This window comes from Mustela nigripes, chromosome X, assembly GCF_022355385.1.
Source record: "Mustela nigripes isolate SB6536 chromosome X, MUSNIG.SB6536, whole genome shotgun sequence".
NCBI classification, from domain to species: Eukaryota; Metazoa; Chordata; class Mammalia; order Carnivora; family Mustelidae; genus Mustela; species Mustela nigripes.
Window position 1 is genome coordinate 44350950 of NC_081575.1, and position 17416 is coordinate 44368365.

Consider the following 17416-nt stretch of genomic DNA (forward strand, 5'->3'; position numbering starts at 1 on the left):
TGAATATTTGTGTGTAATCTTTGCTTGGACATATCTTCTCTTAGGTAAATATGTTTACAGTGCGAAAACTGGATAATATGGTATACAGAATAGAATCATATGGGAACAAGCAAACAGTTTTCCAAAAAGGTTGCACTAATTTTCATTGCCGCCAGAAGTGTATGGATGGGAGTTGCATCCTCCACAGCCCTGTCGGAACATGGTATGATCAATATTTTTATTGTATCCATTCTCAGAGGGGCTTAGTGGGATTACATTTCCCTAATGACTAGTGATGTTCAGCATCTTTTCATGTGCTTATTTGACATTTGTGTATCTCTTTTGGTGACTTTCAAATATGTTATCCAGTTACTTATTGTAGTGTATGTTTCTTCTCTTTTTTAAAATCTTAATTCCAGTGAGTGACGTACAATGTTATACTAGTTTCAGTTGTACAGTATAGTGACTCAACAATTCCCTGTATTACTTAGTAATCACCAAGTTAAGTATACTCTTAATCCCCTTAACCTATTTCACCCATGCTCCTACCCACCTCACCTCTGGTAACCATCAGTTTGTTCTCTATAACTAAGAGACTGTTTCTTGATTTGTCTCTTTTTTCCCCTTATTTATTTTGCTTCTTAAATTCCACATAAGTATAATCACATGGTATTTTTCTTTCTCTGACTGCTTATTTCACTTAACATTATACTCTCTAGATCCATTTATGTAATTGCAAATGGCAAGAATTCATTCTCTTTTGACTGAATAATATTTCTATATATATATATACATATATATATACACACACATAAATACAATAAACACACATATATACACACAACACACACATATATGTGTATATGTGTGTCCATATGTATACATACAATACACACATATATGTATGTATATGTGTGTATAATGTAAGAAAGTGGTCCAGTTTCATTCTTTTGCTTGTAGCTGTCTAGTCGTCCCAACACCATTTGTTGAAAAGACTCTTTTTCCCATTGTATCTTCTTACCTCCTTTGTCAAAGATTAATTGGCCATATAATGGGGGGGGGTTATTTGGGGGTTTTCTGTTCTGTTTCATTGATCTATGTGTCTGTATTTGGGTCATTACCATACTCTTTTGATCAATACATATTTGAAGTCTGAAATTGTGATACTTCGGTTTTGTTTTTCTTTTTCAAGATTTCTTTGGCTAATCAGGGTCTTTTTGGTTCCATACAAATTTTGCGATTGTTCTAGTTCTGTGGAAAATGCTGTTGGTATTTTGATAGGGATTGCATTAAATGTGTATGTGTAATTGCTTTGGGTAATGTAGATACTTTCACAGTATTTATTTTTCTAATCTGTGAGCATGGAATGTCTTTCCATTTCTTTGTGCCATCTTCAATATCTTTCATCAGTGTTTTTTGGTTTTCAGAGTAGAGTTCTTTCACCCCTTTGATTAAAGTTTATTCCTAGATATGTTGTTATGTGGTGCAAATGTAAATCCGATTGTTTTCTTAATTGCTCTTTATGCTGCTTCATTATTAGTGTGTAGAAAATGCAGTGGATTTCTGTACATTGATTTTGTATCCTGCAAATTTACTGAGTTCATTTAACAGTTCCAGTAGTTTTCTGGTGGAGTCCTAGAGTTTTCTATGTCATCTGCAAATAGAGAAAGTTTTATCAATTTGGGTACCTTTTATTTCTTTTTATTGTCTCATTGCTGTGGCTAGGACTTCCTGTGTTGAATAAAAGTGATGAGTAGAGGGCACCTGGATGGCTCAGGGGGTTAAGCCCCTGCCTTCGGCTCAGGTCATGGTCTCAGGGTCCTGGGATCAAGCCATGCATCGGGCTTTCTGCTCAGTGGGGAGCCTGCCCTCCCCCCCCCCCAGCTCTCTGCCTGCCTCTCTGCCTGCTTGTGATCTCTGTCTGTCAAATACGTAAATAAATAAATAAAACATTTTTTTAAAAAAGTGGTGAGTAGACACCCTTGTCTTGATCCTGATGTTAGGGGAAAAACTTTATTTTTCTTTATTGAGTATGAAGCTGGCTGTGGGCTGTTTATACATGGCCTTCATTATGTTGATATTGGTAGGTATGTATTTATTGCCATTTTGTGTTTGTTTTTGTAGTTCTTCTCTGTTCCTTTCTTCTCTTGCTCTCTTTCATGGTTTGCTGGCTTTCTTTAGTGATATACTTGGATTCCTTTCTCTTTATTTTTTGCATATCTATCATTTGTTTTTTATTTGTTTTTACCATTCAGTTTGTATATAATGTCTTTTTTATTGCTAATGAAAATAAGTTTTATTACATTGAGTAATAAATGCATACAAAGATGTGAATGGTCTTACGCATTTTCTTCCAGGTGTTTGGATCAATTTACAGGAAAGGTGTAACTGAAATCCATATGCTGTCTTAATAGAAGAATGTTCAGGGGTTCTTATTAGGTTAGATTTAGTAGGTTGCTCTTTCTTCTGCATTTTATAACTTGTGCATTTTTAAAACTGACGTTAAAGCACTGATAGTCATACAAGCAAATGCTTAAGCACAAAAGAAGTTACATTAAATGGAATCCACAGCATGTGGCAAACATATGCACTAAAAACAAAACCCTCAGAGTTGTTGTATCAGCTTATGAAAAAGAACAAAGAATAATCCGGGTAACATGACTGTGTTTAAAAGATAGGATAAAAGGGAGACACTATTATTTTTGCTGTGAGATAAGTATCTTTTATGTGCATCTTTCAAATCAATACTTTTTTAAAAATCCTGGGTAGTTACAGCTATTCAAAATGTAAATCCTAGTCAGCTGCAAAATATTTCTCAGTCTCAGAGCCTCTTGAACTATGGGAGGGATATGGGAAGGAGAAACCAAACTGTTACCATTTTGAAAACAAGAGTCTCATCTGAACATGGTGGATGAGCTGTAACTTCTCACTTTGGAAGAAGATGGAAAATCTTTTGCACTAACAGGCAGCTAGGATCTGGCATTCCATTCAGTTTTGACCAAGCACTCTCACACCAGCCCTCTGGTATGAATAATGCCTCATTATACTCTCTTCATGGCACCCTTCTTCCCTGCATATATGGGTCTAATTTCCTCCCCCCAACTCCTGAATGATGGCTAGCAACTCAGCCTACTCAGCATATTTGCCTTGGGGTACCTGGCTGTTCTCAGTTCCCTGGCTGTAGCCTAGAGATGGTAGCCCATAGTCACTTAGCAGTTGATGGTACTGTGAGGATGTTGCCATACTAGGGAATGGCAGGTGGACACTCCCAGTGGTGTTGATGGAAGCCATGGACATGTGTGTAGAACATCTTATACATGCAGCAGTCTATATTAAGTTGATGGTCGCTTCAGCTTCAATCCATTTTTACTCCTCTCCCCCAGCATTTTAGGTGTATGGTGTTATATTTAACACCTGTTCATGAATCCCTCGACTTATTTTTACAGAAATACTACTTTTTACTGATTTTGTGATTCCTACTTTTCTTACTCTTACTTAGTCTTTCTTTTCCAACTCATGAAATTTGGCCCCTCTCACTTTCAAAGCCAAATGTTATGGGGATTTGTCTTTCCTGTGTGGGCTTCCTGGTGTGATAGTCTGTTTCTTTCCCCTCTCCATGCCAGGTCCTCTGCAGAAAGTCCCAGGGCTCCCTTTAAACTCCTCACTGCATCTCTACCTTTTTTTACCTTCACTGATGTGGCGTCTTTTCTACTTTTAGTTGTGGAGTTTTCTCTGCCAGTCTCTGAGTCATTTTCTGGGTTATTTCCACTGATATGAGTATTATCTAGTTGGATCCATAGGACTAGGTGAGCTTAGGGTCCCCCTAGTCTGCGATCGTTTTTGTAATTCTCCTTTTCTAATTGACATTTGTAAGAATTTTTCTTCTAGATACAAGTCCTTTATCAGATATATGATTTGCAAAATTTTCTCCCAGTTAGCAGCTTGTCTTTTAATTCTATCAATAAGGTCTTTGGAATAACAAAGTTATTAATTTTGAGGAAGTCTAGTTTTTCAATTTATTTATTGTCTTGATTTTGCTTTTGGTGTCATATATAGGAAATCCTCAACTAACTTAGGGTCAAAAGGATTTTCTACTGTGTTTTCTTCTAGAAGTTTTATATTTTAGCTTTTCATTGTCTCTTGTTCATTTTGAGTTGACTTTTGCATATGGTGTGCTATATCTATTGCAGATGATGTTTGTGCATATGGAGACTCACTTGTCCCAGTACCATATGTTGAAAAGTCTATACTTTCTGCACTGATTTGCCTTTGTAGCTTTGTCAAAAGTCAGTTATTCATTTATGAGTGGTTCTATTTGTGGACTCTTCATGTTCCTTTGATATACAATTCTATCTTTATCCCAATACCACTGTCTTGATTATTGTGGATTTATAATGAGTCTTAAAATAAGACAGTGCTTATCCTCCCAATTTATTCCTTTTTTCAAAGTTACCTTCATAATCTTGTCTCTTTTTACATCCACATGACTTTAGTGTAAGAACGTCAACTTATGTTTCAAAATGTATGCTAGAATTTTTATTGGGTTGATGGATTCTATCAGTCAGTTTGGGGAGGATAGATAATAATACTAAGTCTCCTCACTCAAGAAGATGACATATCCTTCAATTTATTTAGGCTTTGTTTAATTTCTCTTAGCTGATGTTTTGCAAGGGTCACAATACAGGCCTTGTACATGTGGACATGAACAGTTTTCTCTATGTAGTTCATACTTTTCTCTATGTAGTTCATACTTTTGATATTATTATTAATTGCAGTCTTTTGCATTACACTTTTTAATTATTATATTTTCATGGAACTTGCATTAGGGAAATGTTGCTGGGTAACGGTTTTAGTTGAAAGCACAAGTTACTTAAAGATGGGAAAGATACTTGATGTTTAACACCTATATTAGGCTCTTCAGAGGAATAGAACATAGAGTGTTTATAGATAGAGATATAGTTTCAGGAATTGACTCATGAGATTTTGGAGACTTGGCAGAATCTAATGCGGCAATCTGACAGGCTGAAGACTTGGGAAAGAGTTACAGTTGGAGTCTGAAGGCAGTCTGTTAGAGAGCCACAAGGTACTGTTGTTGTAGATGATGCCAAAGGCCGTCTACTGGCAAAATTCTCTCTAGATCAGGGGTGATCAGCCCTCTGTTCTGTTCATGCCCTTCACCTGATTAGATGAAGCCAACCCACATTATGGAGAGCTAACTGCTTTACTTAAAGACGACCCATTTCAGTGTAAGTTACATTCAGAAACACTCTCACAGAAATATCCAGTGTAATGTTTGATGAAATATCTGGGCCCTGTGGCCCCACCAAGTGGACACACAAAATTCATCATCACAATATTCATTTGCCTAGATTGCCTTATTGACCTTAGATGTGATTGACAGTATACTGATCCTAGGGAATCAAATTTCCCATGGGAAATTCTACAGGTCATCTTAAGAAAATTACTAACTAATATGAAATAGTTGAGTGGCTTTTAACTTTAATTTAAATTGATTTGTGGAGTTTTCCTTCTTTATCCCCAAACAAATCCACCTCAATGAATTCTTTGAATCTTGGGTGGTAAGAAAAAGAGGGAGTGAGCACATGTGAATGTGTGTGTGTATGTGTGTGTGTGTGTGTGTGTGTGTGTGTGTGATGCTGTGAGGAATATTTCTTGTGATAAATATGTGAAGTGAATTACCGTAAGTTATATCAGTCCTCCTTAGTTCCTAGCACATGTTATGAGACAAGTCAGGATAGTTCCTGTTTGTTTTTTCCCAGCTTTCCTTGGACAATGTGGTTACTATGGTGACTCTGTAATTACTGGGGGATTTCATATAGAGTGAAACTGCATTTGTCATTCTTGTCTGAATCACTCATTACCATGATAGTTTTATATGTTGATCTTATAATTGTCATTCTTTCTAGATTTATAAATTGTCATTAAAATGTTGGCAGGAGCTTTTCCATCCTATTTATTTATTTATTTATGTGCTTATTTTATTAGTATAACTCATGGATTTTTATTTTGCTCAAAGACTTACTATTTGAGAGTATAATTATATAGTTTGATGCGAACATTGTTACTGAATTGACCAGTGTTTACCCCTTCAAATTATGTTCTGTGCCTATTTGTCACCTCCCAAAATACTTCCAGTATGTACTTTGTTCTGCAAAATGGATTATTTCCCCCAATACAGAAAGAATGTAATGTTGCCTCTGTCATTAATTTGATAGCATGAGTACCAGAGAGAATACTTGGACATAGAACAGGAAGCAGGGATGAGTCCCCATCTCCATGATGTGAGAGCTTCAGTGTGGCTGCTGTGTGTGAGAGGGGGTTGCGGGATGGAGGTGAAGAAGAGGCACAGCATCACTGCACAGCTTCCAGTGACCTGAGTAGACACAGACAAGCACATCCTCTCACCCCTTTCCCATGCCCTTCATGAGGTCTACCTTCCTCTTTCCTCTCTATTCCATGTGCTCTCTGATCCCCTGCCTCTTCCTTCTAGTGGAACAGCACAGAAGTGTGTCGACTCTGAGGCCCAGAAACAGGAAGCAATAGAGAAGAACCAGGTGTGATGTCCAGGGTTCTAGACAAGTTGCTGGAGCAAGAGTGGCCAGATCAGAGTCCCATCATTGGAATACTTAAGGTAAGTCACTACCCTTCCTCCAGGGTCTTTTATATAACAGAATAACAATACCCAATTCTCCCAATCACCCAGGAGTATTGTGGACTTAAGTGAGATCCCACATGAGAAAGGAATCTGTGGTTTTAGGTGGGAGAGGAGGACCAGTGCCTTTTTGAGTAATTTATTAACAGAGACAGCCCACATATCACAGAACTCTGCATGGTAGGCATTAAATTAATGGTACAGAAGTGTTTAGATCAGGAATTTTCTAAGTACAGTCTATATAACAGCCCCATCAAGTTGGCATGGAGTGCTTGTTAAAATATCAGGTACAGGGGCCCACCCTATGTCTGGTATACCTAAGACAAGGAGATGGAGTGAGAATGATTTCTCCTGTGTTTTATGGTATTTACCCAAGATTGAATAGCACTTCTGTGAATTTGCAACAAGTGTGTCTTAATTTTTTGAATCATTTAATGTCTTATTTTGATGTCAGTTTCTCTTGAAGCTCAACTTGAGATATCTGTGTGTGCTCCCAGCGGATCAGAAAGGGAACAATTTTTCATTTGAGTCATACTATTCAGTGTTTATCTGGGAACCACTGCCATGGTTTCTTTTTTTTTTTTAAGATTTTATTTATTTATTTGAGAGAGAGAGACAGTGAGAGAGAGCATGAGCGAGGAGAAGGTCAGAGAGCGAAGCAGACACCCATGGAGCTGGGAGCCTGATGTGGGACTCGATCCCAGGATTCCGGGATCATGACCTGAGCCAAACACAGTCGTCCAACCAACTGAGCCACCCAGGCATCCCCTGCCGTGGTTTCTTAAGGCTCATGTAACTAGTATCACAAACTGGGTAGCTTAACCATAGAAATTTATTGTCTCACAGTTCTGGAAGTTAGCCATGATCAAAGTATTTTTAGGGCCATACTTCCTTTTGGGGACCATCCATGCTCCTTCCTAGGTTCTGGTGGTTTGATGGCAATTGCTACATTTATTGGCTTGCAGATGTTTGGCTCCAATCACTGTCTTCATCATCACAGACTGCTGTCCCTGTTTTGTCTTCACATGACTGTCTTCTTACAAGGACACCAGTCATATTTGTTTGAGGACAGACACTACTCCAGTATGACACCATCTTAACCAATTACATCTGTAGAAACCCTAATTTCAAATGTGGCTATTTTCTGAGGTACTGGTGGTTCGGAGTTAACATATCTTTTTGGGGGTGATGCAGTTCAATCTATAACAGCCATTGAAGTAGCCACTTGCCACGGATGCATAACACTGAACAAACGAAGGCAGCATCCCTGGCGCTTTGTTTCTAACTTGAGAAAACTGGCAATAAGCAGGTAAGCAAATTAATAGGCAGGAGAATTTCATAGGGGAATGAGTTCTTTAAAGAAAATAAATGTATCCGTTGAATAAGAAATGATGGGGATAGGGAGTATTATAGATGGTGTTGTCACTGAAGCTTTTTCTCAGGCAGTGACATTCAACTGAGTCCTGAGCAAGAGGAAACCAGGCCTGGGCTGGTATTTTGGTTTGTGATGTGTGTGGCACTAGTTCCAGGAGCAGATGATGAACTCAAGTGGTTGGAGTCTGGCCAGATAAAGTGCCAATTGTAAGAGATGAGATTGAAGGACAAACAGAAGCCACATATTTGGGGCTGGGTATAGAGATTGGAGTCATTCTGAGTTTGGAGAATTGCAGTATGGGAGCAGCAAGATCTGATTCATGTGCCCCCAAGGTGACTGGCTGCTGTTAAGTGTATTGTCTAATGGAGTTCACCATTCAGATATCTAAATTTTATTTAAATATCAGGGGAAAATGGTTTGTTTACTATGATACCAATCCTACTAGGAAAATTCATAAGTGTATTAAAGCACATTTATTTTCCACTAACCCCAGACTACATGGTGCTCACTGATTTATCTCTTCCCTCATTACTGCCAAGTGATGGACTGTACAGAGTCCCTACTAGAAAGCAGGGTGTTCACTTTCCATTACCCCAGACCAACTCACAATTCCTGTTTGTCATTTCCTGTCCATCACACAGAACACAGCTGCCCAGGGTCCACTCCAAGGCCCCATCCTCTCTTAGTTATGTATCTCCTTTTCTGCCCTGAACTGCACTTTGCACACCTGCTACAGACTGCCAAACATGTCACTGCCACCAGGTGTTTTTTTTTAAGCTTATTTTTCTTTTAGTAATTTCTATACCCAACAAGGGGCTCAAACTCATAACTCTGAGATCCAAGTGTCACATAATCTTCTGACTGAGCCAGCCAGGTACCTTTGCCCCCAGCTGTTTCCAGACCCCATAGTATAACCCAGTCTCCAGACCTCATAGTATATCCCAGTCTTCTTTTACACCTATAATTTTTTTTAGGCATAGTTAGAGTCATTCTGTACTTTTTTTTTTTAGGTGTTTAGGTTTTTAGGGTGGTTATTGTTATTTTTTTCTAACTTGTTTACTGTTAAGGATAGGACATTAAAGCATATTTTGAAATCCTTAATCTTAAGACATCTAAGCATGTTGAAATCTTAATGAGAAGGCACCATCTCATACTCGATTTAACTTCGAATTAACAACCCAACCTTTTCACACTTTACTTCTTTGTTTCCATTCTGGGGGAACCTGAAACTTAATTAAAGTGATGGTGTAGAGTTTTTCTTAGTTCCTGTTAACTAGGTGCATGGATGGATAGATGTATGCATCCATACATGCAAGAGGTGTCACACATATGTGGGGAATTCATGAATATTTACATTCCAGGCAGAGTTTTTTGTGCATCTCAATAAAGCTGTGGTGTTGGTCACTGAGAGAATGTACCTTTTCAGAACTGTGCAACTGATAGTTTTGGTAGCTTATATATATTTCTAAGAATTCAATTATCTGTTTCTTCCAGATTGCCTAGTTTGTTGGCATATAATTGCTTATAATATTCTCTTATAATTGTTTGCATTTCTTTGGTGTTGATTGTGATCTCTCTTCTTTCATTCATGATTTTATTATTTGGGTCCTTTCTCTTTTCTTTTTGATACATATGGCTATGGGTTTATCAGTCTTGTTAATTCTTTCAAAGAACGAGCTCCTAGAGTAGTTGATCTGTTCTACTGTTTTTTTTATTTCTATGTCTTTGATTTCTGCTCTATTCTTTTTTTATTTCCCTTCTCCTGCTGGATCTAGGCTTTATTTGTTCTTCTTTTTCCACTCCCCTAGGTGTTATGTTAATTTGTGTATTTTAACTTTTCTTGCTTCTTGCTTCTTGAGGAAGTTCTATGTTTCTATATACTTCCCTCTTAGTACCACCTTTACTACATCCCAGAAGTTTTGGATTGTCATATTTTCATTTTCATTTGCTTTCATGTGTTTTTTAAGATTTCTTCTTTAATTTCCTGGTTAACCCATTCATTCTTCATTGGATGTACTTTAGCCTCCATGTACTTGTGATTCTTCCCAATTTTTTCTTGTGGTTGACTTCAAGTTTCATAACAGTGTGGCTGAAAATATGCATGCTATGATCTCAAATCTTTTTGTACTAGTTGAGGCCTTATTTGTGATCCAGAATGTGATCTGTTCTAGAGAGTGTTGCATGTGCCTTTGAAAAGAATGTGTATTCTGCTGATTTAGGATGAAATGCTCTGAATATATCTGTGAAATCCATCTGATCCAGTGTATCATTCAAAACCCTTGTTTCCTTGTTGATCTCCTTAGATGATGGGTTCATTGCTGGGAGTGGGATGTTAAAGTCCCCTACTATTATTGTATTGTTATCAATGTGCTTTTTAAATTTGTTATTACTTGGTTTATATAATTAGATGCTCCCAGTTAAGGGGTATAAATATTTACAATTGTTAGTTCTTCTTGTTGGATAGACATTTTTATTGTGGTACAGTGTCCCTCTTCATCTCTTATCACAGTCTTTGGTTTAAAATCTAATTTGTCTGATATAAGGATGGCTACCTCAGCTTTCTTTTGATGTCCATTAGCATGATAAATGGTTCTCTACTCCCTCACTTTCAATCTGGAGGTGTCTTTAGATCTAAAATGAGTCTCTTATAAGTAGCATATCAATGGGTCTTTTTAAAAATCCATTATGATACCATATATATTCTGGTTGGAACATTTAGTCCATTTACATTCAGAGTAATTATTGAAATGTATGAATTTAATGCCATTGTATCACCTATAAAATCATTGTTCCTGTAAATTTTCTCTGTTCCTTTCTGTTCTTCATTTCTGTTGGTCTCTCTTTCCCTTTAATATGTCTTTACAGCTGCTTTAGTGGTCATGAACTCCTTTAGTTTTCGTTTGTCTTGGAAACTATGCATCTCCTTCTATTCTGAATGACAGTCTTGCTGGATAAAGTATTCTTGGCTTCATATTTTTCCCATTTAGTACATTGAATATATCATGCCAGTTCTTTTTGGCTTTCAAGGTCTCTGTAGACATTTCTGCTGTCAGCTTTATGTGTCTATCCTTGTATGTTACAGACTTTTTCTCCTGAGCTGCTTTCAAAATACTTTATCTTTGCATTTTGCAAGTTTCACTATGATATGTCATTGTGTTGACCTGTTTTTGTTGATTTTGAGGGTAGTTCTCTGTGCCTCTTAGACTTTAATGCCTGTTTCCCTCCCTGGGTATGGAAGTTCTCAGCTATAATTTGTTCAAATAAACCTTCTGTCCCTTTTACCACTCTCCTTTTATGATACAGGTATTATTTTGTTTTATAAAATCACTGGATTCCTTAAGTCTACCGTCACGATCTACTAGTGTCCTTTCTCTATGCTTTTCAGCTTCATATTTTCCATAATTTTATCTTCTATATCTGATTAGCTCCTCTGCTTTGTCCATCCTTATGTTTATGGCTCCACTTGGGACTGCATCTGAGTTAAGGCATTTTTAATTTCAGCCTGACTAAATTTTGGTATTTTTATCTCTATAGCAAGAGATTCTCTAGTGTCTTCTATGCCTTTTCCAAGTCCAGCCAGTATCCTTATAATCATTGTTTTAAATTGTAGTTTAGATATCTTGCTAATAACCGTATTGATTAAATCCCTGGCTGTGAGTACTACCTCCTAGTCTTTCTCTTGGGGTGAATTTCTCCGTCTTGTCATCTTGTCCAGAAAAGAAGAAAGAAAAAGAAAAAATAAATAAAAAAGAACAACAAAATACAAAAAAATCGAGATCCTGGATATATTTTGGTCTGCTTGTTAAATTCTAAAGTAAGAAATAAAAAAAAGATATGTCCAAATATAAAATAAAATACAATGAAAGCAATCAAAAATAAAAAAACATATAAATATAAAAAATAAAAATAATTGGAAAAATAAGAAAAAAAATGAAAAAATTGATAAAGAATAAAAGTACACAGGAGATAGATCCCATTTTCCTCTAGAGCTGAAGCTTTTCAGCCCTCTATGATCAGTAAACTTGGTGCAAGCCAGTTGTTTGTGCTGGTCTTCTGGGGGAGGGGCCTGTTGTGCTGATTCTTAGGTGGATTTTCCCTATTTGATATGCCCCTCCTGGATGCAGGGAGGCTGGGCTTGGTGTAAGTGGCTTTTAAATCCACTAGGTGGCACTGTTTGGTCCCTGAACCCTTTCTGCACTGATGGGTAGGGTGAATATGGCAACACTCCACACTCTAGCCCAGAGAGCAGAAATTCGCGCCCTTTTCAGTGAGCCCTCACAAAACAGAAATCAGTCACTCTTATCCCCCTGGTTTCTGTCAGGATCCTGTGCTCATCCTGCCTGTGTGGAGTTTTTGTTTTTGTTTTTGTTGTTATTTTTAGTTTGTTTATTTTTTAATTTTTTAAATTTATTTTCAGCATAACAGTATTGATTGTTTTTGCACCACACCCAGTGCTCCAAGCAATCCGTGCCCTCTACAATACCCACCACCTGATTCCCCCAACCTCCCACTCCCTGCTCCTTCAAAACCCTCAGATTGTTTTTCAGAGTACATAGTCTCTAATGGTTCACCTCCCCTTCAAATTTCCCTCAACTCCCTTCTCCTCTCCATCTCCCCTTGTCCTACATACTATTTCTTATGCTCCACAACTAAGTGAAACCATATGATAATTGACTCTCTCTTCTTGACTTAGTTCACTCAGCATAATCTCTTCCAGTCCTGTCCATGTTGCTACAAAAGTTGGGTATTCATCCTTTCTGATGGAGCCATAATACTCCATAGAGCATATGGACCACATCTTCCTTATCCATTTGTCCGTTGATGGGCATCTTGGTTCTTCCCACAGTTTGGTGACCGTGGCCATTGCTGCAATAAACTTTGGGGTACAGATGGCCCTTCTTTTCACTACATCTGTATCTTTGGGGGAAATACTCAGTAGTGCAATTGCAGGGTCGTAGGGAAGCTCTATTTTTAATTTCTTGAGGAATTTTCACACTGTTCTCCAAAGTGGCTGCACCAACTTGCATTTCCACCAACAGTGAAAGAGGGTTCCCCTTTCTCCACATCCCCTCCAACACATGTTGTTTCCTATCTTGCTACTTTTGGCCATTCTAAGTGGTGTAATGTGATATCTTAATGTGTGTGTGTGTGTGTTATTTTAAGATTTTATTTATTTGACAGACAGACATTACAAATAGGCAGAGAGGAAGGCAGAGAGAGAGGAAGGGAAGCAGGCTCCCTGCCAAGCAGAAAGCCTGATGTTGGGCCCAATCTCAGGATTCTGGGATACTGACCTGAGCTGAAGGCAGAGGCTTTAACCCAATGAGCCACCCAGATGCCTCCTCAATGTGGTTTTAATTTGAATCTTCTTGATGGCTAGTGATGATGAACATTTTTTTCATGTGTCTGATAGCCATTTGTATGTCCTCATTGGGGAAGTGTCTGTTCATGTCTTCTGCCCATTTTTTGATATGATTGTCTGTTTCGTGTGTGTTGAGTTTGAGGGGTTCTTTATAGATCCTGGATATCAACCTTTTGTCTGTACTGTCATTTGCAAATATCTTCTCCCATTCCATGGGTTGCCTCTTTGTTTTCTTGACTGTTTCCTTGGCTGTGCAGAAGCTTTTGATTTAGATGAAGTCCCAAAAGTTCATTTTCACTTTAGTTTCCTTGGCCTTTGGAGACATATCTTGAAAGAAGTTGCTATGGCTGATATCCAAGAGGTTACTGCCTATGTTCTGCTCTAGGATGCTGATGGATTCCTGACTCACATTGAGGTCTTTTATCCATTTTGAGTTTATCTTTGTGTATGGTGTAAGAGAATGGTCGAGTTCCATTCTTCTACATATAGCTGTCGAATTTTCCCAGCACTCATGTATTGAAGAGACTGTCTTTTTTCCACTGTATACTTTTTCCTGTTTTGTCAAAGATTATTTGACCATAGAGTTGAAGGTCCATATCTGGGCTTTCTACTCTGTTCCACTGGTCTATGTGTCTGTTTTTATGCCAGTACCATGCTGTCTTGGTGATCACAGCTTTGTAGTAAAGCTTGAAATCAGGTAACATGATGCCCCCAGCTTTATTATTGTTTTTCAACATTTCCTTAGCAATTCGGGGTCTCTTCTGATTCCATACAAATTTTTGGATTAATTGCTCCAGCTCTTTGAAGAATATTGGTAGCATTTTGATTGGAATGGCATTAAAAGTATAGATTTCTCTAGGCAGTATAGACATTTTAACAATGTTTATTCTTCCGATCCAAGAGCATGGAATGCTCTTTTTGTGTCTTCTTCAATTTCTTTCATGAGTGTTCTGTAGTTCCTCAAGTACAGATCCTTTACCGCTTTGGTTAGGTTTATTCCCAGGTATCTTATGGTTCTTGGTGCTATAGTAAATGGAATCGATTCTCTAATTTCCCTTTCTGTATTTTCATTGTTAGTGTATAGAAAGCCACTGATTTCTGTACATTGACTTTGTATCCTGCCACATTACTGAATTGCTGTATGAGTTCTAGTAGTTTGGGGGTGGAGTCTTTTGGGTTTTTCCGTTTGAAGAATCATCTCATCTGCAACGACAGAGAGTTTGACTTCTTCATTACCAATTTGGATACCTTTTATTTCTCTTTGTTGTCTGATTTCTGTTGCTAGGACTTCTAATACCATGTTGAACAAGAGTGGTGAGAGTGGGCATCCTTGTCGTGTTCCTGATCTCAACGGGAAGGGTGTGAGCTCTTTACCATTGAGGATGATATTTGCTTTTGGTCTTTCATAGAGAGATTTTATGAAGTTCAGGAATGTTCCCTCTATCCCTATACTTTGAAGCGTTTTAATCAGGAATGGATGATGGATTTTGTCAATTGCTTTTTCTGCATCAATTGAGAGGACCATGTGGTTCTTCTCTCTTCTCTTATTAATTTGTTCTATCACACGATTGATTTGAGAATGTTGAACCATCCTTGTAGCCCATGGATGAATCCCACCTGATCATGGTGGATAATCTTTTTAATGTGCTGTTGGATCCTGTTGGCTAGGATCTTGTGAGAATCTTAGCATCCATATTCATCAATGATACTGTTCTGAAATTCTCCTTTTTGGTAGGGTCTTTGCCTTGTTTGGGGATTAAGGTAATGCTGACTTCATAGAAAGAGTTTGGAAGTTTTCCTTCTGCTTCAACTTTTTGAAACAGTTTCAGGAGAACAGGTGTTATTTCTTCTTTGAAAGTTTGGTAGAATTCCCCAAGGAATCCATCAGGCCCGGGGCTCTTGTTTTTTGTGAGGTTTTTGATCACTGCTTCAATCTCGTTACTAGATGTCAGTCTATTCAGGTTGTCAATTTCTTCCTGGTTCAATTTTGGAAGTTTATAGTTTTCCAGGAATGCATTCATTTCATCTAGGTTGCTTAGCTTATTGGCATATAACTGTTGATAATAACTTCTGATGATCGTTTCTACTTCCTTGGTGTTAGTTGTGATCTCTCCCTTTTCATTCATTATTTTATGAATTTGGGCTTTCTCTCTTTTCTTTTGGTTTAGTGTAGCCAATGGTTTATCGATCTTATTGATTCTTTCAAAATACCAGCTTCTAGTTTCATTGATATGTTCTACTGTATCTCTGGTTTCTACCTTATTGATATCAGCTCTAATCTTGATGATTTCCCTTCTTATGTGTGGAGTTGGTTTGATTTGTTGTTGATACTCCAGCTCTTTAAGGTGTAGAGGTAGCTGGTGTATTCTGGATTTTTCAATTTTTTTGAGGGAGGCTTGGATGGCTATGTATTTCCCCCTTAGGACCGCCTTTGCTGTTTCCCATAGGTTTGGGACTGAAGTGTCTTCATTCTCATTGGTTTCCATGTATTGTTAAAGTTCTTCTTTGATCTCCTGGGTGATGCAAGCATTCTTAATCAAGGTGGTATTTAGCTTCCAGCTGTTTGAGTTCCTTCGGAACTTTTCCTTGTGATTGAGCTCCAGTTTCAAAGCATTGTGATCTGACAATATGCAGGGAATAATCTCAGTCTTTTGGTATTGGTTGAGTCCTGATTTGTGACCCAGTATGTGGTCTATTCTGGAGAAGGTTCCATGTGCACTTGAGAAGAATGAGTATTCTGTTGTTTTAGGGTGGAATGTTTTGTATATATCTATGAGGTCCATCTGGTCCAATGTGTCATTCAATGCTCTTGTTTATTTATTGATTTTCTGCTTCGATGATCTATTTCTGAGAGAGGCGTGTTAAGATCTCCTACAATTAGTGTATTCATATCAATATGACTCTTTATCTTGATTAACAGTTTTCTTATGTAATTGGCTGCTCCCATATTGGGGGCATAGATATTTACAATTGTTAGATCATCTTGGTGGATAGTCCCTTTAAGAATGATGTAGTGTCCTTCTGTATCTCTGACTACAGTCTTTAGTTTAAAATCTAATTTGTCTGATATGAGAATCACTACCCCGGCCTTATTTTGAGACCCATTGGCATGAAAGGTGCTTCTCCATCCCTTCACTTTCAGTCTGGGTGTATCTTTAGGTTCAAAATGGGTCTCTTGTAGACAACATATGGATGGGTCCTATCATTTTAGCCAATCTGCAGCCCTGTGTCATTTTATGGGCGCATTTAGGCCATTCACATTGAGAGTGATTATTGATAGATACGTTTTTATTGACATCATGTAACTTTTGAAGTCTTTCTTTCTGTAGATTGTCTCTATATTTCTGTTCAATGATATTTGTAGGTTTTTTCCTCTTTTATAGAATTCCCCTTAATATTTCCTGCAGTGTCAGCTTGGTGGTTGCATAGTCTTTTAAGCCTTGCCGGTCTTGGAAACTCCTTATCTCTCCATCCATTTTGAATGTCAGTCTTGCTGGATAAAGTATTTTTGACTGCATGTTCTCATTTAGTGTCCTGAATATATCTTGCCAGCTCTTTGTGGCTTGCCAGGTTTCTGTGGATAGGTCTGACGTTATTCTGATGGGCTTTCCTCTGTATGTAAGGAGCTTCTTTGTCCCGGCTGCTTTCAAGAATGTCTGCCTACAATTATAATTCTTCTTTCTTACTATTAGGTGTCTCGAGAACTTTCAAGAATCTATAATCTTGGGGGGAAACCATTCTGCCTCTAGTACATGAACACTGGTTCCATTCGTGAGATTGGGAAAATTTTCATGGACAACTTGTTCTACTATATCTTCTAGACTTCTTTCTTATTCCTCCCCTTCAGGGATTCCAATAATTCTGACATTTGAACGTTTCATGGCATCATTTATTTCCCTGATTCTGTTTTTGTGGCTTCTAACCTGTTTGTTCCAGGCCTCCCCCTCATGCCTTCTCTCTGTTTGTCCTCCAGATCAGTAATTCTATCTTCTGTCTCAGTTACCCTAGCTTTTAGAGAATTTAGATT

The 17416-nt window shown here is 37.9% G+C and overlaps 1 pseudogene; it reads right to left on the bottom strand.

The window, feature by feature from the left end:
• Nucleotides 1-2948: 2948 nt before the first annotated feature.
• LOC132007559 (cyclin-dependent kinase 2-associated protein 1-like) lies at nt 2949-3222 on the bottom strand (annotated as a pseudogene).
• Nucleotides 3223-17416: the final 14194 nt, after the last annotated feature.